This window comes from Tenebrio molitor, chromosome 8, assembly GCF_963966145.1.
Source record: "Tenebrio molitor chromosome 8, icTenMoli1.1, whole genome shotgun sequence".
Classification (NCBI taxonomy): domain Eukaryota; kingdom Metazoa; phylum Arthropoda; class Insecta; order Coleoptera; family Tenebrionidae; genus Tenebrio; species Tenebrio molitor.
Window position 1 is genome coordinate 10669408 of NC_091053.1, and position 24577 is coordinate 10693984.

At 35.7% G+C, this 24577-nt stretch overlaps 1 protein-coding gene and 2 long non-coding RNA genes across 7 annotated transcripts in view; 2 read left to right on the forward strand and 1 right to left on the reverse strand.

The window, feature by feature from the left end:
• The window catches only part of LOC138137147 (myosin heavy chain, clone 203-like), a 305955-nt gene that overhangs the window by 126256 nt on the left and 155122 nt on the right, over positions 1 to 24577 (reverse strand). The window lies entirely within an intron of this gene.
• LOC138137169 (uncharacterized) lies at positions 3111 to 6816 on the forward strand. Its single transcript, XR_011161605.1, has 2 exons — positions 3111 to 6560; positions 6616 to 6816. It is a non-coding gene; the product is annotated as an uncharacterized lncRNA (long non-coding RNA).
• On the forward strand, positions 20730 to 22390 carry LOC138136427 (uncharacterized). Its single transcript, XR_011161281.1, has 2 exons — positions 20730 to 21695; positions 22095 to 22390. It is a non-coding gene; the product is annotated as an uncharacterized lncRNA (long non-coding RNA).

The window sequence follows — 24577 nt, forward strand, 5'->3', positions numbered from 1 at the left end:
CTGACCTGACCTGACCTGACCTTGACCTTTGACCTGGCCTTGACCTCTCCCCCACTCCACTTCCCACCCAATTCGTTTTCCCTTAAAAATCATGAGCGTTCATGGGGAGCTTCATTCGTGTGGTGTGCTTCATCGTGTTAGTAAAAATGAAACGTGCGTTTGCTGATTTCTGTGGGTGCAGTGGTGACCAGGAGTGTAATAGTTGTGCTCGTCCTGGTACATCTCGCATCCGTAGTCCACCTGCAAATGTAAGTACGAATGATTCTCCACTTTTAAGAAGTCTTTTACATCCCAAAAGACTTTCTAAAATTATTATCCATTCTGACAAACTCATAAAGAAACCGCGAATTGAAACAATTATTATTGAAGACACTCAACCGGAAATTATTGAAATTCCGGATACACAACCCCAAATAATTGAAATTCCTGATACACAACCCCAAATAATTGAAATTCCTGATACACAACCCCAAATTATCGAAATTCCTGATACACAACCCCAAATAATTGAAATTCCTGATACACAACCGCAAACAATTGAAATTCTCGATACACAGCCAATAGAAACTATCGAAATTCCGAATACACAACAAATTTTAGATTCGGTGTTAGAAAACAATTTTGGAATGGGTAATGAATTTGGGGATATATCCCTACTCAATTTTTTCGATAATAAAAGTGGAGAAAGTGAGAATGTTGATGTAGATGTAAATGATTATCGTGATGAAAATCTCGATCATTATTCCGAAGTTGTCATCAATGATCTTTACAATCAATGTCAACTCGGCAATAATGATCAGGGTACCTACTTTCGATGAAAATCTTTTAAATTCTCAGCAATTAATCGACAGACACCAGATGCGTGACAATAACTACGATTGTCAACGTTTGGTGGATGTGGAAAATAAGAGAAGCCAGATGCGTGATAACGACCAAGGTTATCAACGTTTGATGGAGGTTGGTGAGGATTTGGAAGATGTCGACGATATAGGTTCAAATTCACCAGCACCAATCATCGATAACATATTAGAGATTCAATCTGTCGCTGACGGTGTAAATCAGAGGGGTGATGGTGAACTGCATCACCCTTTGCTACAAGCCGTCGAGATGGATGAAATCAATATGGATGTCGATGATGGTGTTTCGGAAGCATCAAGTATAGCTTCTGATAGATTAGGAGATGTAAACGTCGACAATGATACTGATGATGAAATTCTTGAAGAGTTTTTCAGTATTATTATCGACGCTTATGAAGAACTTAATCGTGAAGAATCTGATCATGAAGAATCTGATCGTGAAGAATAATACCAAAAATTAGATCTTACACATCTTCCAGATAAAGATGATTTTTTTGATAAATTAAAAGAAGAACATATTTCAGATGCAGATTATGAGCGAGCTCAAAAAGTATGGGATGTATTCGATTGTAATACTTTAGGTGATTATTCGGATATTTACCTCAAATCAGATATTTTACTGTTGGCTGACATTTTTGAAAATTTCCGTAATACTTGTTTTAAACATTACGGTTTAGATAGTGCTCAGTATATTACGGCTCCATCATTCAGCTGGGATGCAATGTTAAAATATACAAAAGTACAATTGGAACTCTTGACGGAAATTGATATGCTTCACTTTTTTAAAAAAGGAATTCGAGGTGGTGTCAGTACATGTGTTAAAAGATGGTGTCACGCCAATAACAAGTTTTTACCTGAATATAATCTATTGGAACCATCTTCATTTATTCTTTATTTGGATGCAACAAACTTATACGGTTATGCTATGAAGCAATATTTACCTACGGGATCTTTCGAATGGTTAACTAGAAATGAAATTGAAAATTTTAATTTAAATGAACTTTCTGACACATCAGATTTTGGATACGTTCTCGAAGTGGATTTGATTTATCCCGAAACATTACACTCACTGCATAATGATATGCCATTTTGCCCAGAAAATATAATACCCCCCCATGGAAAACATGCAAAATTAATTCCAAATCTATGTGATAAAACAAATTATATTATACATTACAGAAATTTAAAACAATGTTTAAAACATGGTTTAATTATTAATAACATTCATAGAATTTTAAAATTTAAACAATCACCGTGGCTTCAAAATTATATAAATTTAAATACCATGTTAAGGAATAGAGCAACTTCTAAATTTGTCAAAGATTTATTTAAATTATTAGTTAATAGTATATATGGAAAGACCATGGAAAATGTTGAAAAAAGAAGCGATATAAAATTATCAACGCACTGGGCCAATAGAGGACATAAAGTTGGAGCTGAAACTTGGATTGCGAAACCTCATTTCAAATCGAGGGAAATTTTCTGTGATAATCTAATCGCAATAGAAATGAATAAAGTTCAAGTGACATATAATAAACCAATTTATGCTGGTTTTTGTATATTGGAGATGTCAAAAACCGTAATTTATGAGTTTTTTTATGATTTCTTGAAACCATCATATGGTGATAATGTTTCTTTATTATATACCGATACAGATTCATTGGTTTTACAAGTATTTTCCGAAAATGTATATGAAGATATTAAACGAAATTCAGACCGTTTCGATACTTCCAATTATCCACCCAATAATATACATTCTATCAAACCAGGTATTTCGGTTATAGGAAAAATGAAAGATGAATATGCCGGTGCAATAATTAAGAGTTTCTATGGTACGGGTGCTAAAGCATATTGCATCGAATTATTAAATAAAATCGAAAAAAAAGCTAAAGGTATAAGTAAACATGTTGTCGATAAGCAAATACGGTTTTCTGACTATAACAATGTTGTTACTGAAAATTCTATTCTTCTTTGTTCCATGAACATTTTCAAGTCGTGTTTACACGAAATGTTTACGGAAAGAAGAAATAAAATTGCTCTGTCCGGTGTAGATGATAAAAGATTTTTTATTAACAAATTCACCAAATACTTTAGCCTGGGGTCATAAGGATATAGCTTTTCACATAAACTTTGATACGTTTTTAAATGAACTAAACAAAGCATGCGAAGATAATGTATGATAGAAAATTGTTTATAAGAAGCTGTAGAATTATATCATATTTAGTTGTGGTTTAATTTGTCTATAGTATAGAATGAAAATTGTAAAGGAAAAAAAATCACTAAATGTTGAAAATCATGAATGTTTTTTTCCTTCCAATACATTCATGAAACATAATACTTTATTGAGTGATGGTGTTAAACGAGGTATAATTGTTGGAAGATCGGGATGTGGAAAAACAAACGCTTTACTCAGTCTATTACTCCACGAAAACGGGCTACGTTTTTCAAATATTTATTTATATTCGAAAACTCTTGATCAACCAAAATATCAATTTGTAAAGCAGGTTTTACAATCTCTTAATGATGGAAAAAACAAAGAAAACATTGGGTTTTTTGAATTTGAAGAAGGAGATCATACCATACCTCCAAACGAAGCCAAACCATTTTCAATCATTATATTTGATGATGTAGTTGGTTGTGATCAAAAAATTATTAGAGATTATTATTGTTTTGGTCGTCATTATTATATAGATTGCTTTTATTTAAGTCAGACTTATTCCTTCATACCGAAACAATTAATTCGAGATAATGCAAATTTCATAGTGTTATTTTCTCAAGATCTGACCAATCTTGTTAACGGTGATATGTCATTTGAAAAATTTCAAGCATTATGTAATAATTGTTGGAAAGATTCATACGATTTTTTGGTTATAAATAAAGACTGCGATTTGCATGATGGAAGATATAGAAAAGGATTTGATAAATATATAAAGATATAAATACTCGATAATATTTACATTAGTATTATAGTCAACACTGCATTCAATATGGATAAACGTTTGCTCATCAAACTAGCAAAAGCAAGAAAAGACGTGCGCGAAAAGTTACGTGGATTAACCTCTGAAATTGCAAGTTCACAAGAAATGTTTGAGACGCGTTTCCGACCTCTCACCGAACCGATTAAAAATCTCATAAGTGAAATTAAATAAGAAAAACCTGTTGTTAAAAAGGAAGAAATATCGATAAAAAAAAGCCCCGCTGTCACTTCGACACCCAATTATCTATCAAGTTCTACACCCAGGAGTAAATTGAGACAACCATATTTCTTAGAAACCGAGGAAATTTCAAAACATATACCCGATGAAGAAATAGAACCGAGTGTGGTGGAACCATCATTGTCTGAAATTCAGAGAGATATTGATAAATTGTCTGATACGCAAGCGTTTCGTGAGTTTTTAGAACAATGGCCTGAACTTCCACGTCAATATATTGAAGAAATGCTTACTGATAAAGAAGATAAATTTGATTTTCAATATGGAGTTCGATATAGTCCAGAAAAAGCTAAATTTTTTATTGGAAACTCGGAAATAGATTTTATAAACGATGAACTTATTATTCAAAATATACGTTATCTTTCGACACCCGGACACTGATCGATTAATGTATAAAGAAATTGTTGAAAGAACCAATGCTAATCGTAAAAATTATCAAGCCAATGAACAAGTTGCTGGAAATGTTGGGATAAAGTATAAAAGTATAATAAAACCGTTATCGAATCAACCGACACTTTTAACAGTTCAAAACAAGTTTAATAAACCATCACCACCACCTGCAACATCATCTAGTAGAACAAGGAGTGGAAGTATAGATACCAGTAAACCTGGAAGTGTACCTATGAGTAGAGCTAGGAGTGGAACTTTACCCACGACATCTGCCGAAAAAAGTAAAGCATCAATTAAAACGAAAGCATCATCATCATCATCATCACCTGCAAAATCGAAAGGTGGTAAAGGATTAAGAACGTTAGAAGTTACGAATAAAAATATTGAATATGTTCCGTGGAATAATCCCAATAAATTAGTCGATCGTTTACGTCTTTTGATTTCATCACAACTTGCCGGTAATACGAGTCACTCAAATGAAATTAATCTAAAAAAATTTGTTTCACACTGTCTAGGACTGGTTTACAAATCTATGAGGGGCATGATGACCAACTCAATAGACCGGGACCAATGGCTTAACGTGACTTCCGAATCACGAGACAGAATATGGCCTTTTTTTTATTATTATTTAAATTTCGCCCTGGGTCGGAATCGAACCCGCGACCCTCGCGTCCCTGAGCCGAAACGGACTCCCTTAGGCTATATTCTGCCTAATCATTAATGAATTGAGAGAAGCAAAAATTATTATTTAGACTATAAATTAGTTTTCATTGTTTCATTTATTAACAGTTCTTTCGTGTACAGCAACAATATGACACTCGATAAATTCGGTCACCACATATCACAACATAATTTTAAGACAAGTCTTCAAAAATTGAAATCTTTTACGTATATTCCTTTGGTATTGAATGGAAAATTTGACCCCGATAAAAATGCTTATTTAATTCACGATTTAGGGACGCATTATATATTTCCCTTAAAAGAAGCTACTGTTACATCTATTCAATCATATCCAACTGTAGGATGGACGGCTTTAGTAAATAATACTCCGCGAAACTTGTTGGGATACATTTTACGTGACGGTGATAAATTACATTTTCAAAAAAGTAAAAAAACTGCAGAAACCAGATTACTGATCGAGTTTATTTTAAAAGTACCAGTTTATCATGAAACAGAGTGATGTGTCGATGAAGCGCGATGTCGTAGTGGAATTACACGCACCGGCGAGAGTAAATTTTAAACGACGTCGTGTTATCGTGAAAGGACTAAATGACTTATTACAATCTGATTTAATTGAAATGATTCCGTACGCTCGCTTCAACAGTGGTTTCAAGTACATTTTAATAGTGATAAATACATTTTCTAAATTTGTTTGGGCTTATCCTTTAAAAACAAAAACCGCAGCTGAAGTGACAAACGCTTTAAGTTCACTATTTAAAACTAAGAAAAACATTCCTAAAAATTTTCAGACAGATTTTGGTAAAGAATTTTATAATAAAAGTTTGAATGCAGTTTTCAAAAAATATCACATTAATCACTATTCCACTTATTCCACTAAAAAAGCACAAATGGCTGAACGTGTAATTAGAACAATAAAAAATTTAATTTGGAAAGAATTTAGTTTTCTAGGAAACTACAAATGGACAGATATTTTACAAGATATTGTTAAAAGATACAATAATACAAAACATCATACTACCCAATATAAACCTTCTGCAATCAACAAAAAAAACGAAAAGAAAATTTTACGTTTACAGTCACATGAAAACAATAGATCCGCACAAATCTAAATTCAAAGTTGGTGATTTTGTACGTGTCAGTAAATATAGACAAGTCTTTTCCAAATCTTACACACCCAGTTGGAGTAATGAAATATTTTCGATAAAAAAAGTACAGCAAACTGTACCACGTACCTATCTACTACAAGATGAAGATGGTGAACCAATTTTAGGTGGTTTTTATGCACATGAATTACAAAGAGTTAAACACCCAAATTCCTATTTAATAGAAAAAATTCTACGAAAAAAAGGAAATAAATACTATGTCAAATGGTTGGGAATGTCGAAACGATCGTGGATAAATAAATCCGATATTGATTAAGGTAAACTTTGATATAATAATGGTAATAATATTCACTACATGAATTCCTCTTTTAGCAAAACAGACCAGACAGACCCGTTAACTGCATCGCCTCAAGCTAGTTCAGTCCAGTAGTCAGGGAACTCATCAAAACTGGTTTTCGTAAAGAATGCATGCATGCATGCATGCATTTCAACAACCATTTTTATTATATAACATGTCGTATTCTTTATCAATTATTTTACTTTTTTAAATTCAAAATTAAAAATCATTTTTTTATAATTCAATTGTTTTATTATTTATCCACCATATTATGAATGTTACAAAGTTTAGTTTAGTTTAAAAAATCATTACAATTTATGTAAACATAAATAATACTAAAATTAACAATTACACATTCTTAAATCTAGTTTCATAAATTTTTCGACGATGGTCCATTTGTAATACCTTGGATAAAATACATCCCACATTTTCAATGCGACGTAAAAAATGCAATCTATTTGCAAACTCTAGTTGATATCCTTGACGAGCCATTCTCGCCGGAACTAGATACACACACATTAAATGAAAACGGTTTTTCTCCAAGTTAAACCTCACTTGCTTACACATATTTTTATTACTCATTTTTAAATATTCATCAATACACAATTTATAATAAATATTACATTGTTTTTATTAAATAAAAAAAGTACAAAATATATTCTTATTCTTCTACAAACTTAACATTTACTGTTTTACCAACAATACCTCCACTTATTAAATAGATAATTTTTCCATTACGAATTTCGTCATTTAAATTTTCAATCATTTCATTCGTAAACTTGATTTAAAATCTTTGCGGTAATATAGGCTTACTCTCCCCGAGATTCACAAACACCTTTTCACCATAAGCAGTACTACATTTGGGAAATGATTTAATTTTAAACTTTTTATTTACTTCTAAACTCTTTAAACTTATATAATTATTATTAATATGCAATTGTTCGTTTAAAGCGCTTAATTGTGAAGCCATCTTAATCTGACGATTCAGTTTACACTAAAAGTAAAATCCACTACTCACATATAATATATAAACAAAAAGTACACAAACTATTACCATGTACGATTTAATATTAATTTCTTTTTTATTATCTATTCTTCTAATATTTTTAAACTGATTCTTAAAATTCACATATAAACACCTAGGTGAGAATTTTAAATGTTCTTTAATCGGAATATCACTAATTTCCCACGCACATATTCTCACTTTACAATAAAAACATTCCACACTATCTCCAAATCCAATATAGTAAAAACCGGCCTTTGCGAGATCTACTGGAGAAGGTCTTTCAATTGACCACCCGGTAAAAGTTAATAACCGTTTATCGAAACATGCATAATTAGGAACACTCACAATTCCGACACCATCATCTAAACACATTTAAAGATATTTAATTTTCATCAAATACGAATAATCAGGATTAAATTCCACAACTTTATAAAATGTTTTATTACACTTGCAACACTCACGACCGTAGTTTTTCACTAAAACATTTAATTCCTCTTGAGTACATATAACATCAATTTCATGCGGAGCGGCAATTTTCAGAGCCTTTTCCAAACCATCAATTTGCTGACTTTTTAACTCTCTTTCAAAACACTCTCGACACATACATCTTTTATAAATAACCGTTAATTTATTCCCATCAAAATCGTAATTACCCAACTGATTTTGATATTGTACGTCTCTAAACACCACACGACCATGAGATGTGTATCGGAAAATCATCATTTACCACTACCATCCAATACGCTCCACCAACATTTATACATATTTTCAAGTGGTGGGGATATCGAGGTCAAGTGGTGGTGGGAAATTCCAAGGTCAAGTGGTGGGGATATCTAGGTCAAGTAGTGGGGATATCTAGGTCAAGTGGTGGGGATACCAAGGTCAACTGGTGAGGGAAATTATCAAGGTCAAGTGGTGGGGATATCTAGGTCAAGTAGTGGGGATATCAAGGCCAAGTGGTGGGGATATTAAGGTCAGGGGGAGTGGCTTAGAGGTCAAGGTCAAAAAAAGTGGTGGGGGGTGCGTGCCCTCTCCAACTCCCTCTACTTAAATCAATACAATAACGGATTCTGAATTACAACTGACGAATTCTAAATTACAAATGACGGACTCTGAATTACAATTTACGCTAAAGGCCGTGTAGCACCCCATAGTACTTTTTTACACGAAAAATCTTGAAAGTAGCACTTTTTTACACGAAAATTAATCGTATTCCTTTTTAGAAAATTTTTCACTGCCATTTGGAAACCAAAAATGATCATTCGGATTAGCTTAAAGTTTAAATCCGATACTCATTAGAAAACCACTTTTCATAATGCATCATTTAAAATTTAAATTTACAGGCTTTTTTAGTTTTTACACAGTATGCGCTAATTTTGCGGCGCAGTGTAGCATCTCCATGGAAATCTAGCAACAACACAAAGAAAAAAACAGAGTTTAATTCAATCGAACAAAGAGTAACATTAAACGATGAGAAAATTCAGCAAAACAGATCGCCACATTCAACAATGATAAAATAAGCAAATCAAAACGCAACATTAAACAATGAGCAAATAAAAGAGAACAAAGCGCAAAGTTAAATAACGATAAAATAAAACGCTTTACGAATTTTCGAAATCACCAGATTGCTAAAAAAATAAACCTCCCGGGAGAAAGATAACGCTTAAAATTAACAAATGGGCGCTTCTTAAAGAAACAGCATGCAACAAAATAAAATCTACAACATACCCTTACCACGTGGTCCTGGTCCCAAAAACAAAACACAAAAAAAGGCAACGAAAGTGGGATAAATTACCCAGGTGAATTAAAACGTCGAATTCCTCACGGGGGCATAAAATATCTACTCGGGACGGTAGTGAAATTGATTCAGATTTAACTTACAAATTTGAGAAACTGGATCGCTCTTCGCAAGGTGTGTTCGTTTCGAAAAACCAAACAAAAGTGACCTCTCCCCTTCAACCACGCGCGTCAGAGACCCGCTTCATCCCCGCTATATTTCCGCTCTCCGAGTTGCCAACTCCCCAGGATTACCAACCCCATCCCTTAGTTACTAGTCTAGCCGCTAGTACCTTCACATTTGGCGCGCTCTCGTGGTGGTACCGGTAATTAAAATTTAAATTTTAAACTGGGTCACTAGCACTACATCACACTTAAACAATTTTAATTTTGTTCCAGAAAGTCTCACTTTGTTGTGGGTATTTGAACTGGCCATTGCACTAACTTATTGTAGATATTATGGGCTTCTTATTTTAAATCCACATTAAAGCAGTTTTAAAAACATGTATTTTATACATACAGGTGTCCCAGAGTTGCGAAAAAGCTCCATAACTTGTTTGTTATTAAAGATATCAACTTTTTCTTTTTTCTAGATGATAGCTACGCTTATACTGCATATTCGGAAAATATTGCGGTATATACAGTGCATTTTTTTTAACTGTTGCCATAGGGAATTGCATGGTAAAACTTATATATATATATATATTAAGCCCTTTATTCCCGGCTGGGACATAGGGAAGAAACAAATTTTCTCCATTCGTTTCTGTCTCTCGCAATATACCCCATCTCTGCCACAGATTTATTGGTCTCCCTCAGCGTGGATCTCTTCCAAGTTTCTTTTGGTCGTCCGATCTTCCTTCTCCCTATTGGGTTCCAGTAGAGTGCTCTTTTACATATCTCTTTGTCGTCTTTTCTTAACGTGTGCCCCATCCATCCCAGTTTCCTTTTCCTAATTTCGTGTGCTATTTCTACTTGTCCGGTCTTCATCCATAATTCTTCATTGGTTATAGTGCGGGGCCACCAAATTTTCAATACAGTTCTTAAGCATCTGTTTATGAATACTTGGAGTTTATGTTTTATGCCTTCTGTCACTGTCCAGGACTCACATCCATATAATAGAACAGGTTTCACCATTGACGAGAAAATTTTGAGCTTTGTTTCTGTAGTAGTACTGCTGGATCGCCAAATTTTGCTTAGTCTTACAAATACACTACGTGCTTTTGAAACACGTGAAGTTACATCCTTCAGGACTCCTTCCTCCCCTGATATTATACTTCCAAGATATGTGAAATCCTCCACCTCTTCTATGATTTCAGAGCCTACTTCTATACTTGTTGCTGCCTTTGTGTTCAAGCGCATGATCTTCGTCTTGATTTTATTAATTTTTAGACCCGCTTTTTCAGACGTTCTACTTAGGTGATCAATTTTTTCTTGTAGTTGTTTCCCATTCTGGGAGAGTAGGCATATGTCGTCGGCAAAATCGAGATCTTCTAGGTTCTCCTCAAAGGTCCACATTAATCCCCTTTTCTTATCTTGGACTGTTGTTTTTAGGACTTCGTCAATAACCACTAAAAACAAAAGTGGCGAAAGGATGCAGCCCTGGCGGACCCCTGTACTGGTCTCGAACTCTTCGGATAGTGTACCCTCATGCAATATCCTACATTTGTAGCCATTATATCCCTCTTTAATAAGATTGACAAACTTCTGGGGAAGGCCTTTATTCGTAAGTGCTGCCCACATACATTTTCGGTCTATGGAATCGAAGGCCCTTTCATAGTCTACAAAGAGAAGGTATAGGGGAGATTGATACTCCATCGATTGTTCTACTATTATCCTCAACGAAACAATCATATCTCTACATGCTTTTCCCGACCTGAAACCACTCTGTTCTTTCCGTAATTCTTTATCTAATAATTTTACTATTCTATTTAATATTATCTTGTTGAAGGTCTTGCTAACAATGCTGAGTAGTGTTATACCTCTCCAACTGCTGCAGAGTTTTAAATCACCTTTCTTTGGTAGTTTTACAACCACTCCGGTCTTCCATTCGTCAGGGAATACTTCCTCTATCCATACTCTTCTAAACAGTGGTAACAACATTTTTGCAGTGGTGTCTGTGTCGACTTTAAGCATTTCACTTCTGATTTGGTCAATCCCTGGTGCCTTTCCATTCTTACAGCTTTGTATTGCTTCCTTTAATTCCTCAATAGTTGGTGGTTCTGTATTTATTTGCAGGTCTGGTTGTTTCGCTGTTGTTAGAGCGTCTCTATTAGTTCTCGCCATGTTCAAAGTTTCTTTAAAATATTCTGTCCACCTTTGTAATTGTTCTTCGGTTGTAGTTAAAACTTTACCATTTTTATCCTTAATTAATTTTTGTGATCTTTTGGTTCCACTTATTCTTCGGACATTATTAAATAGTGTTCTTGTGTCTCCCCTCTCAGCTGCCTTTTGTGCTTCTTGTGCTATGCTCTCCATGTGTGCTCTCTTGTCTCTTTTTATCTTCTTTTTAATATCAGCTGCCACTTTTGAATATTCTTTTTGTATCTGGTCGTAGTTCTCTCTCGTTTTTGCTGATAGTCCTCTTTTCTTTAATTCTCTTCTCTCTTTAATTTTATTCCAAGTGTCTTGGCTCATCCATTCTCTTTTCTTGCTTGATTTATACCCGAGTACTTGCTTGCTAGTTTCCAAGAATGCGTCCTTGCAATGCTGCCAAACATCTTGTATTCCTTTGTTGTCATAGTCTATGGATGCCTCTTTCTCCCTCAACATGTCTATAAATCTCTCTTTGAACTTCTCTTTGTTTAATTTTTGTATATCAAAAATCTTCGTCACTCTAGGTTTATATTTCTTCTTCATGACTTGTAGCTCAGCTCTAATTTTTGCAACTACTAAGTAGTGATCTGTTTCAATATCAGCACCCCTTTTATTACGTGTATCAAGTAGGTTATTACACCAAGCTTCACTTATGCATATGTGATCAATTTGGTTTTGGACTTTCTTATCGGGAGATACCCAAGTTATTTTATGACAGTTTTTATGTTTAAATAGTGTTCCTCCAATCTTGAGCTGATGCAGTCCACAGAGCTCCACCATCATTTCACCATTCTCATTTTTTTCTCCTATACCATTTTTGCCCATTATATCTTCTAGTCCATTGTTGTCTGTACCAACTTTAGCATTAAAGTCACCCATCAGCAGGACGATATCTTCTTTAGGAATAGATCCCATTGTGCGATTCAGTGTGCTATAAAAGACCTCTTTATCTTCAATATCGGCAACATTTGTAGGGGCATAACACTGTACAACTGTAAAATTGTTATTTTTCATATTTATCCTCGCTGTGATAATTCTATCATTAACTGGTTCCCAAGATATCAGTGTGTCTCGAACTTTGTTATTCAGAATTATTGCAACTCCATTCATATGTTCCCCAGTTGTCTCGTCTTGGCCTGAATATATTATCTTGTATCTGTCCACTGAAATTTCACCCACACCTTTCCATCTTGCCTCGCTTATTCCCATTATTTCCACCCCATAGTTTTCCATCTCATGTAGAGCTTGCCTGAGTTTTCCAGCCTGGTACAGGGTTCTTACGTTCCCCGTTGCTACTAGAATTACCTTATGCTTCCTGTGTTTTAGTTTTGTTTCGGTTTCATTGATTTGCTGGTTTAAGGTGAGGAGGTAATCACTCTTCTGCACCCGAGAGTCTTCCTGACCTGTATCTATTAAGTTTTCTTCCGTATGTGTGTCTTCAGTTTTTCTTGTTACTTTTCCTTTTCTATACCTTTTACGTAGCCGGGTCGTTATCATATCGAATCCATCTGGGAGTTCTCTTAGTTTTTTGAAACGAGTTTGTGGTTCTTTTTGTCCCATTCCATAATCTGTCCATTTATTTCAGCCTTTTGGTATCTCACTTTGGCTGCAGCGCCCTTTTTCCGTTCTTCTCGGGCTATATCCCTGATTTTCTTTTGTATTGCCATCTCCTCTCTAGTCAGCTCCGATTCAATGTACATGTCTTTTCCTTTCAGTACCTTTTTTGTTTTTAGTATTTGGATTTTACTTTCCCAGTCTGTGAGTTCTACTACATATTTTTTGACCCCAATTCTGTAGGCCTTGTTCACGCCAGCTTTTACATTTAGTTCTTCATTTAGTATGCGAGCAACAGCCTCTTTTAATTGCTTACTTTCTTTCGTGTTTATTTCTATTCCAGTGACTATTATGTTATTGCGGATCCTAGTCTTCTCCATCATTTCAATTTTATCTTCGGTTTCTGCTAATTTTTTATTCATTTCATTTTTTTTCTCTGGTCCATTCTCTTTCCACTTTACAAATCTTCCCATTTAAATCTTCTACCTTTTTCCTATTTTGTCTCGCTTCCGTTTTCAAAATATTTATATCATCTTTTATTTCCTGGATGTCCTCTTTAATCTCCCTTTTGAATTTGGTCATCTCCTCCTTAAAGTCTTGACTCAGTTGTTGAATCATCGTTTTGATTTCTTCCATCTTCGTGTTCTGTTGTTGTCTGTTTATCTCTGTTTTAGTCGGCGTACGATCTATTACTTTACTCCTTTGGAATACTCGTTCTTCGTTTGTTGGCGAGTCGTGTTCCGGCTTGTCTCTTTTATTTCCTTTCTTCTTCCTTTCTTGTTCCGTAACGTCCATGTGTGATAATACAGTATTTTGGGTTGTCTATCTACGTGGCGCGAGATAGCAGCACAGCGAATCGACTTCTCGGACTTTGCACTATCAGCTAACCTTAATAATATTTCGACAAATGTTGATTTATATCTGTCACTCTATATAGGCACCAAAATTTCTGTATTTTATACCTAACTTCCTTCCTGGATTGTCTCCAGTCTTTTTTTTGGATTGATATTCACTTATTTTCTGTTTAATCGTGCAATTTCGATATTCACTTCTTATCATAACACAGGCCAGGGCCCTGTTAACTTTTGTTCTGATGAAAATATTCAAACCATTTTTGTAAAAAAGTTGGAAGATTTTTTAAACTATCGGATAGATTACAATTCAATATCCTAAACTGTCGAAAAAGTTGTGAAAAAAATATTTTAAAGTGCGCCGGAATAATAGTACGTCGAGCGGTCGCCAGAATAGCGTCCCTGTCGGCTCAACCAGCATCTGAGCAAATTCCATTACAGTGCGACATTTACAAAATAGTCGAAGAAAAACATTTTGAACAATTCTTTTGATAATTTCTGTTAATTTGTTGAATTATTTGTGCGTTAACGTTATTACGTTTTGTTTTTTTATAAAGAAATTTAATCATAGCCACGAGAAGATCTCGCTATTTATTTTTTAAATGAAATTGACAAAAATCAAAAGTGGGGATAGGCAGTTGCTGGTTGAGCCGATAAGGACGCTATTCTGGCGGCCGCTCGACGTACTATTATTCCGGCGTGGTACAAATATTTTTTTTACAACTTTTTCGACAATTTAGGATATTGAATTGTAATCTGTCCGATAGTTTAAAAAGTCTTCCAACTTTGTTCCAAAAATGGTTTGAATATTTTCATCAGAACAAAAGTTAACAGGAGGTATAAGTTTCACCATGCAATTCCCTATGGCAACAGTTAAAAAAAATGCACTGTATACAGAGTGTCCCAATATTATAAAAATACTAAAGTGATTGATCATTATGGAGTGACCATATTGTGTGATTATCTTTTGTTAGGCTTACTAGATTTTTGTATTGTCTTTTTAACGGAAAAATTGCACAAAATTTAGCGATTTTAGGATAGCACCCTAGATTTTCAGATTCGACTATACAAACCCTATATTGTTCAAAAGCTTGTCAAAAAAGCTTTCGACCAGTGCAATAATAAATACGGGGTGCCATTTGAAAAAAATGAGTTTTTAACATTTTTAATTCGTTATGTTTAAAAAATCGCAGTAGGCATATGCGACTGAGCAGGTTGTTGAGTAAACACTCAGCAGATGCAGCAAACATTCGGAAATCAAACAGCGTCAATCATTTTAATTCATGTGCAACGATTTGGAAGGTACGAATTTTCGAAGGGACCCCTGCAATTCGAAATTCTGGTAAAAAAAGCGCCACTGATTAAAAACGATGGCAGATAAGTAAAAACGACCTGTATAAATTTGATTCATAATTTAGCATAGAGTTCAAAAATAAAATCAAACTGGGTAGTTTCCATTTAAAAAAACATAACTTTAGTATTTTTATAATATTGGGACACTCTGTATATATACCGCAATATTTTCCGAATATGCAGTAGAAGCGTAGCTGTCATCTAGAAAAAAGAAAAAGTTGATATCTTTAACAACAAACAAGTTATGGAGCTTTTTCGCAACTCTGGGACACCCTGTATAATGGAACATGGACAAATTGTAAATTAAACTCATTCTAACCTCGCAAGAGTCGCATGTAAAAAAGACCGTTAAAAGAGAGTCTGATTTCAGCTTAGTTCGATGGATTTCAGCAGACGAAGGCATATTTTTAACAGCTTGCACGCATGTAGATTTGGCTGCCTATATATTCAGGCGATTTTAAAATGTAGGTACTTCTTATAATAGATATGTTACGGACAAAGACGATTAACGTTATTGGCCGGTCAATGACGATAATGGCCAGTCAAGTTGGACATTAACCATAATGACCGACCAATAACGTTAATGTCCATGCAATTTGGGCAATGTTGATAATTCATAACATAACATAATACAAGCGCGCTGCACAAGAAAATTTGCAATTCGAAGTACCATGGATCACTCTCATGCCACAACAAAAATGAATAATTTTGACTACTCTACCTATTATTTGAAAAATTAGTATTTTTCACTTTATTCTGGTAGTTTTTTTTATTTACTTACATTACCAAGTAAAATTTAATAAGTGTGAATAATATTTTTTCACATAGTACCTACTTCAACACATTTGATAAATAAAAAAACTAAAAGAAAACAATATAAGTATTGTATACATATTTTCAATAATAATCATGTAACCTATATTAACATTCTCCAGCCGTTTTTGGCCATTATCATTAATGACCGGGCAATGATAGGTATTAACGTTAGAATAAAAATGACATTTTTAATAACATTGCCCACCCGCCACGGGCCATAACGTCAATATCCGGTCATTATTGATAATCGCCAGGAAAAATGGACATTCACGTCATTGTCCGACCGTTATCGTCAATGTCCATTTATCGTCTTGGTCCGTAACAGATACATACATATTATTAGATTAGCAAAAGCAAATAAGTGAGAAAAAAAGAGACTTTCATAACGTGTGTAAGTTGAGAAATTTGGTCTAAAAGGATTTACGAAAAATTAAAAAAAAAAATAGTATGCTTTGATAATCATCTCCATGGAGATGCTACACTGCGCCGCAAAATTAGCGCATACTGTGTAAAAACTAAAAAAGCCTGTAAATTTAAATTTTAAATGATGCATTATGAAAAGTGGTTTTCTAATGAGTATCGGATTTAAACTTTTAGATAATCCGAATGAACATTTTTGGTTTCCAAATGGCAGTGAAAAATTTTCTAAAAAGGAATACGATTAATTTTCTAAATTATGCGTTAATTTTACGGCGCACTGTATAAGATGATGCAAAAAAAGTACAACTTTCACTACGATTTTTCGTGTAAAAAAGTGCTACTTTCAAGATTTTTCGTGTAAAAAAGTACTATGGGGTGCTACACGGCCTTTAGCGTAAATTTTCGCAGCTTGTAATGTAAATAACTATTGTGATTTAAAGTAGTAAAGGGGACACATTAACGACCTTTTGATGACTCCATTAAATACCTATTAATGACATTTTAATGACTGTCGCCGCCGGGCTTTCCCTTTCACCGCATTCCAATCACTATAATTTAATCGTCCACCGCGGTGTCGAAAAAGTTAATTAAATTAATTCGTGAAATGAAATGAAAATAATTCTTTCTACTAGAGTTTGGAAAACTAACATATTTGAATGCTAATTTGAGTTAGGAAAAGTGGAATAAGTGCGGAAATAATATTTCAACACTAAAAGTTCAATTTTGATCATTTCCTGAGATACAAAATTTACAACTGACTACCTAATGTTTTTTAAGACTTTCCTTAAACTAACACGAAAAACGTTGTTCCATATTCGTACGCTCTTTTGCGTATTCGTCAATATCAAACGATTCACCATAGTGTTAGCAACTGGATCTGCATTTGAATTTGGCGCTTCAGAATCCGGGAAGTCCCGAGCCGCTGCCTGTCCAAGTCGTCGTATTGGGGAAGGACACTTCACTTGCGAACGAACTGGCCTGGGATACACAGCCGCTCATTGTCTTGTTCTTAGTTCTTTGTTTTAAATTTTGAGTTTATTCTGTTCTGTGTTGAGTTCTAATACAACTTTTTGTAAAAGCTATTATCAGAAGTGGGATTGTGCTTGCGTCGTTGAGGGTGGTTTTGTGTTTCTTCAAATTGTGCAATCGTTGTGCAATTTTTCCGACATGGAGGATGTTTTGACTGAGATGGTGAAGGCGATTAAAAATACACGTACTGCTCCGGATCAGATTGATCTTCCCTTATTCCATCCGGATGGCGATGATGCATCCAGCTGGCTCCGGAAGGTTGAGGAGGTCAAAGACGAATTTTCGTGGTCCGATTTACAAATTCTAGTGAGAGTTGGGCGCTTCTTAACTGGTGAGTCGAAGCTTTGGTTCGATAATAATTGGTCCCCGACCACCCGAAATTGGGCAACATTTAAGCGAGAATTCTTAGAATCTTTTCCTCCGAAAAAGATACTCGGTAAACTGTTGCATGAGGCGTCGGTTTGTCGTAGTGCAGATTTTAATACGTACGGTGCCTATGTGCATAAAAAATTGGCAATGCTCAAAAATTTGAGGGCACATTGGAGTGAGTCAGATCTAGTTGAATTAATTACATATGGGATTGATGAAGGGAAAGTTCAAGAAGCGGTTTCGATTCGTAATTTTGATACAGTTTCCAATTTAATCGCATATTTAAGTTCGGTTGAAAAACCTCAGACCAAAAGGAATTCAGATGTAAGCGTTCCATTTAGTAAGCGTGTTAAATTGCACGCGGGAGAATCTGCAAGTAAAGCACTTTCGTGTTTTCAGTGTGGGCGTATTGGCCATAAACAGAGGCCATGCCACCGATTTCCAAAGTCTAATAATAAACTTCCGATTGCATTGGCGGGTAAGCAAACGAGTCGAGTTGAAACATCTGACCCGACACGAAGATGTTCGTTTTGTTTTAAAACTGGTCATCTTGAACCCGATTGCTTTATCAAAAAAGGAATTGATGACAGGAAAAATGTTTGTTTTGTGTCTTCTGGCAAAACGACGACTCCAACTCTTGTTAAAATTGATGGGAAAAATTATATGGGGCTTATCGATACTAGAGCTGACGTGTCTTTAATGTCTGACGAATTTCTGGAACTATTTAGTCATAAATTAACACCACATCAGTTTAAGATTTCCGGTATATCGGCAGGCAACGTTTTGTCTCACTACAAATTTGAAGCGAATGTAGAAATCACAGGTCAACATACCACATTAACGTTTTTAGTAGTTCCCGCTGCAAACCTGGATTACGATGTCATTGTTGGGTGTGATCTATTTAAGAACGATCAGCTGGCTGCTGTAACCGCTAGTACCTACAGGCACTCGTGTCGTTTCTAAATTATTACCTGGCGTATCACCGATGACAATTTGAACTCTTTTAATGTTCCTGACGAACATCTTGCTTCAATTCGTGCTTTACTGAATCGTTATCCTGAACAACTTGCAACTGGACTTGCTCTTCCAGTTGCTAATAACGCAACTATGGAAATTAATCTAACTGACAATTTTATTGTAACTCGTCGGCCTTATCGTCTTTCTGATAGCGAGCGTGGCGAAGTTCGTCCCCGTTCGCCAGTCCTATCTTGTTCGTTCGTAAGAAACAGGGAACATATAGAATGTGTGTTGATTTTCGCGAGCTAAACGCATACACGATCAAAGATAAGTATCCCATGCCTCGAATCGATGATCGATTAGACAGGCTTGGTCGTGGAGTCTTCTTCACTTCTCTTGATTTGGCGTCTGGTTTTCACCAAATACCTATTCATAGCAATTCAATTCATAAGACAGGATTTGTTACGCCAGATGGCCACTTTGAGTTTTTACGAATGCCATTCGGCCTTGCTAATGCACCGGCTGTCTTTCAAAGAGCTATTAATGACGCTTTGGGAGAATTAAAATACACGGTAGCTGTTGTATATATGGACGACATTCTGATCCCATCTACAACTATCGAACAGGGACTTCTCTATTTGGAAAAGGTTTTGGAAGCTTTGCGTGTTGCGGGTTTTTCTCTCAATCTTTCAAAATGTAAGTTTTTGCAAGCTGAAATCGAATATCTTGGTCGCCATATATCGAGCGCAGGCATTAGACCCAGCAACGATAAAGTTGTGGCGTTGACTAAAGTTCCTTCACCCGGTAACGTCAAACAAGTACGACAATTTATGGGCCTTGCTGGATATTTCCGCAAATTTGTTCCTAACTTCGCTTGCCGTACCGCATGTATTAACAATCTGACCAAAAATGGTGTTCCATTTCTGTGGACTACAGAACACGAAAACGCTAAACAGTATGTCGTCCAGTGTCTTACGTCAGAACCACTTCTAGTGATTTTTAATCCAGATTTTCCCACTGAACTCCATACGGACGCTAGTTCAATCGGGTATGGGGCAATTCTTATTCAAAAATATGATGGTCAGAACAAAGTGGTTGCTTATTACAGCAAGAGAACTTCTCCTTCTGAATCTAAATACCATTGCTACGAATTGGAGACTTTAGCGATCGTCAAAGCTCTTCGACACTTCCGAGTTTACTTGATTGGGATCAAATTTACCATTGTTACCGATTGTAATGCTGTGAAAGCCACAGTGAATAAAAAGGAGATTCTTCCTCGCGTTCCTCGATGGTGGACATACCTGCAAGATTTCAATTATGAAATTGTGTACCGTAAGGGGTCTTCTCTCAGTCATGTTGATTTTCTAAGCCGAAACCCTGTGTCTGTTCTGCGGGTATCACCCCACGAATCTTGGCTTCACATACAACAAAAAGGTGATGCCGAAGCACAGCAAATGTTGAATGATCTGCGTGAGGGTAAATTGGACCCTAAGCAATATTTAGAAAAAGAGGGTTTGCTCTATCATCAGCAAGTTTCCGGGAAATCAAAGGTCTTGCGTTATTTTGTTCCGCGGCAGAGTCGTCTTGGCTTACTCAGACTGTTTCATGACGAGCAATGTCATGTTGGTGCCGACAAGACTATCGCCTCGATTAATAAACATTTTTGGTTTCCTCATCTGCAACAATTTGTACACAAATATGTAAAACACTGCTTAGTGTGCGCAATCAAAAAGACTCGCACAAGACCTTTACAAGGTTTCATTCGATCGCCTGAAAAACCTACTGTGCCTCTTCATGTTGTTCACATTGATTGCCTAGGTCCGTTGTCTGTCTCTTCTCAGAAATGTAAATACGTCTTGGTGGTCGTTGATGCATTCACAAAGTACTGTCACTTGATACCTCTGAAATCTGTTACTGCCTACGAGACTCAACAAGCGTTACAAACTTTCATCGGCTGTTTTGGCACACCTCGAGTCGTCATTGTTGATAGTGGAACTAATTTTCACAATCTCTCTGTGTGCAAATTTTTTGATGAGTTTCATATTGACTATCATTTCATCACACCTGATGTGCATCGTGCTAACGGTCAAGTAGAAAGATATATGCGCACCATTATGAACCTTATTCGCATCGAGACGCAAATAAGGGAGGAATGGCCGAACGTTCTATGGAAGATCCAACTAGTCCTCAACACCACGGTCCAGAAGTGACCCAGATGACTCCCCTAAGAGCCCTGATTGGAATCGAATCTACTACTCCCCTGATTCGTGCAGCTCTGAATGATCTCGCGTGTGATTTGTCACCAGTACGAAATTTACAAGCCGACCGAGAGCGTGTTAGAGAGAAGTTGCAAAACGCCAAGAGTACTGAAATCGACAACCTGAACAAGAAGAGACGAGATCATGTCAAATACTCTGTTGGTGACTTTGTGCTGTTACATCGGGCGAGTAAGATGCATGCCAGTAAAACTGACTTTGAGTATTTAGGACCGTATGAAATCATGAACATTACCGATCAAGATCGATATGAATTGAAAAGGGTGGGTGCTCGAAAGCACAAAATTATTAAGGCAGCCAAGGAACAGTTGCGTTTATGGCCGAACGAGTGGAATGTGGCGGCAGAAATGAGTGAGCTTTTAGACATGCTTGATGTTGACCGAGGAGTACTTTAGGTACGTAATCTCATAAATTTTGTCGCACTGTTGAAAGCCTCGCGCTTTACATTATTGTCATTCTGAATGTTGAAATGTTGAAAGCCCCGCGCTTTACACGAAGTTCAAGTTTCAAATGTTGACGCTGAAAGCCTCGCGCTTTGCAGAGTTTTGAAAGCCTCGCGCTTTGCAGAATGCTGAAAGCCTCGCGCTTTGCAGAATGTTGAAAGCCACGCGCTTTACATGATTTTTGGAACGAAATGTTGCATGTTGAAAGTCTCGCGCTTTACATGAATTTGTGGTGAAACTGTTGAAAGTCTCACGTTGAACGTGAAGTGTGAGTCTAGAGTGACGAGTTATTATGTTCTGTGATGAGTTTGGCAATGAGATGTGTCATCTAATAACTCCTTTTGTATCTAGACGATGACTTGCCTTCCGGAAGCTGGATCGCCCTTTTGGTGAGCTTCGAGAGCGAAGCTCCTGTCAGTCTGGCCGTGTTAGCAACTAGAATCTGCATTTGAATTTGTCGCTTCAGAATCCGGGAAGTCCCGAGCCGCTGCCTGTCCAAGTCGTCGTATTGGGGAAGGACACTTCACTTGCGAACGAACTGGCCTGGGATACACAGCCGCTCATTGTCTTGTTCTTAGTTCTTTGTTTTAAATTTTGAGTTTATTCTGTTCTGTGTTGAGTTCTAATACAACTTTTTGTAAAAGCTATTAATAGCAAACATTTTAATATCTAGAATTTTCGTAAATTTGCTCGAGCAAAACACCTTAAATACCTTCACAAAAAAAATAACATTTCCTAACTTATTGCACAAATAGCTACAGGGTTATTCTAAATGATTGTAGTCGAAGTGAGCGTGAAAACTGAATGTAAAATTTATAATTGCCGCTCCACATAAAAAAACATCAAAATGATGTGAAAATATTGAGTTCTTTTGCACCCAATTTAACTTTCGTGTGTGAACGGTGTGTACTCACTTATTCGGATTCAATCGTTAATTTAACGAAAATAAATAAAATTCTCATCACCGCACTTTTCACCTAAAAAATGACAGTGACAGCGACAAAATTGACAGTTCACATTAAAGCGGCAAAAATTTAATAACATGGGCATGGCCTACTTCGACTACAATCATTTAGAATAACCCTGTATATTGTTACACAGGCAAAGTTAAATGGCCGTCTGCAAACTTTCCAAACCGAAAGGCATTAGTCAAACACCCTAATGAGATTCGGCAACGTTTTCGAATCATCGCTGCATTCCACTTTCATCACCAATTAATTGAGTACAACCCCTAATCGTAAATTCGTCCAAGTACTACCCTGTAAACTTACAGTTTACAGATACATACATATAGAACGAAAATGATGATTGACAGGGGTCTGTTTATGTCGCTTATCGGCATCTCAACAGGCGTAATAATTACTATTGCCTTGCCATAAAATCGCTGCAGCTCTGGGAGAACTATACGCAGAGCGATCTCCGGAAAGATACCATTCTGGGCCACGTCAGCGGAGAAATAGACAGAACCGGACTCAAAATTTTAGAAAACAATAAAAATATACAAATCAATTATCTCCGTTAATACAAACATTTTACTAAGAAGATTTAGGCTAAAATTCTTAAGAATAATGTGTAGTACCTCGTGTTACAAGGAACGCCTCAACTTAGAAAATACCCTGTATACCACTCTAAAGATGAACTTTTAACATTACGCCAAATTAAGTGAAATTGAAATGTCCGTCGCAACCGTTGTCCTTAGTTTATTTATTATCGAGAAACTTAACAATACACACTAGTGGCGCCGAAGCGTAAGTAGGAAGGAACATAGTGAATAGGTACGGTCGCGATCAATACATTTTGGACATCGTACTGTCATACATTCCAAAACGACCTTTATGTATTAATAACCTTAATTTTGATTGTTGTGTCAATTTTGAAAATGTGAATGTCAGATTTACCGACAAAACATTCAAGGAGTTTTAAAGATCAGACAAATGGAATACAACACTGTATTCTACGTTGAAAATACAACCGGCAACGCTGTTTGGTGAAAAATGCGTCAGATTGTATTTGTTAGGTTATTTGTCGATTTCCGTTTTGGCAACTCAAAATTTTAGAATAAAGGAAAAGAATGAAAACTTTTTTAAAATGCAGCAAGTAGGTAGAAAATCAAATTCTAAAAGCAAAATAAACTTATAAACTAATTTTAATGTTTTCGAATCATGTTTATAAAATAATTACATTGCCAACTTTGGTTATAAGAATCCCCAATTTAGAAACGTTTTTACTTTGCCAACATAATTCAAGAGGTGGTGGAAATTTAGAATTGAGACAAACAATATGTGCACTTTTTTTTCATTTTACTAGAAAATGTGTGTTGTTAACATGTGTGATTTTATTAAAGTGTCTATTTGTTTCGATTTATATTCACATTTTTCACATTTAAACCATAGTGTATTTTTGGAAGGTGGATGTTTTGCAAATATGTGAGTTTTTAAAGGTCCTGTTTCTTTAGTTTTATATTCACATTTACCACACTTGAACCATAGGGTTTCATCGATGGGCATGTGTTGTACAAGATTATGTTTTGTTAAATTACTCTTGTGTTTAGTTTTGAATTCACATTGATCACAATTAAACCATTTTATATTTTGGGCATATGTATGCCTTACACGTACGTGCCTTGGTAACATTCCCCGTTGTTTAGTTTTATACAGGGTGTTTGAAAATTGCTAGTACAAAAAAAAAACTGTGGCATCTAGAAGCCCTAAGAAATCCAAAAAAACAAATTTTAATTTTTTTAAACAAAAGGGATAAAGTAACCCTATCCCAGCATATTTTACGTCTCAGGCGGGGCAGTATTTTTTAAACCTTGGTAACCAAGCCTGATAATG